Raw genomic sequence first — 1,074 nt, 5'->3', positions numbered from 1 at the left:
TGAGTGCAGAGGATGCAAAAACAAAACTGATATAGTTCAGGTATTCATTTCCTTGTGAATCTCCATTCTTTTCTCTGTGCTTGCAAGCTCATGACTACGTTATCTTGGACTTCTATATGTCCGATAATTGGTTGCCATCTTAAAATCATGAAACACGAACCAACATTTTCTGTCCCCGCAGGTTCGTATTCCATATGCCTGTAAGATGCTTTTCCAGGAGCTAATGGCTATGGCTATAGCCCCAAGAACGCTGACAAAGGATATCAAGCAAGCGAAAGATGTAAAGCAGAAAGGAGCTTGATGTCCTAATCTTGCTGTTGATAATTCGGTATCGTAACATCGAAAACCTGAGTTTCGGCTGAAAGCTGTAATGGATGGGTGAAATGGAGAAGCTTGTGTTGCATATGATTTATAAGTAAATTATTCCCAAGTAGAATTTGAATCCAAGAAACATTTCATTCTGGTATAATAGACCGAACCAACTTTTGTTAAAGCAGCATGATCAAAATTATCATACCCCTGCCTATTTTATTCCAGTTTTGGAAATCATCATGAAATTTTGATTTAAGAACTGTGCATATGGGAAACAAAGTTCAAAATAATTTATGCATACTTTGGACGAATTTGATATACAAGTCATGATTAAAATCAATGAAATCCCTTGAGTGGAAATTAAAAAAGAAAAGTTATGATTAGACCTCAGTAAAAACATTGTTTTTCTATTTGTTTAAAATAAACCTGTAACTTAGTCATCATCATTTTTTCTGAAAAGAAGTATTAATTTGGCAAAAAGGACGCTCTGGTGCCAGAAATTAACGTTGTCTTCTCTCGAGAACAAGGGTTGTGTGTAACCGGAGCACTGGTTTCGTGTTTGAAAGCCTGCGTTATAAATTCCATTTGGCAGTGGTTGGGTTGGGGGTAAGTGCAAATGGCTGTAAGGGAACGCATCACACTGCAATACTTACCATATGACGATCGGCTGGCGTTGTATTTCCGCATAAAAACCCGTGCACCAACCATAGATAAACACTAACACACAAGGAGAGAATGGAGAGCAAAATTAGCATGCAAGAA

General features: G+C 37.5%; 1 long non-coding RNA gene across 1 annotated transcript; it reads left to right on the top strand.

Annotated features, from left to right (window-relative positions):
• LOC140965481 (uncharacterized) lies at nucleotides 1–469 on the top strand. Its single transcript, XR_012173093.1, has 2 exons — nucleotides 1–40; nucleotides 182–469. It is a non-coding gene; the product is annotated as an uncharacterized lncRNA (long non-coding RNA).
• The last annotated feature ends 605 nt before the right edge of the window (nucleotides 470–1,074 follow it).

Source organism: Primulina huaijiensis, unplaced genomic scaffold (genome assembly GCF_012295235.1).
Source record: "Primulina huaijiensis isolate GDHJ02 unplaced genomic scaffold, ASM1229523v2 C13249697, whole genome shotgun sequence".
Lineage (NCBI taxonomy): Eukaryota > Viridiplantae > Streptophyta > Magnoliopsida > Lamiales > Gesneriaceae > Primulina > Primulina huaijiensis.
The sequence above is the reverse complement of the archived record's forward strand: the minus strand, read 5'-3'. Positions and strand labels throughout refer to the sequence as shown.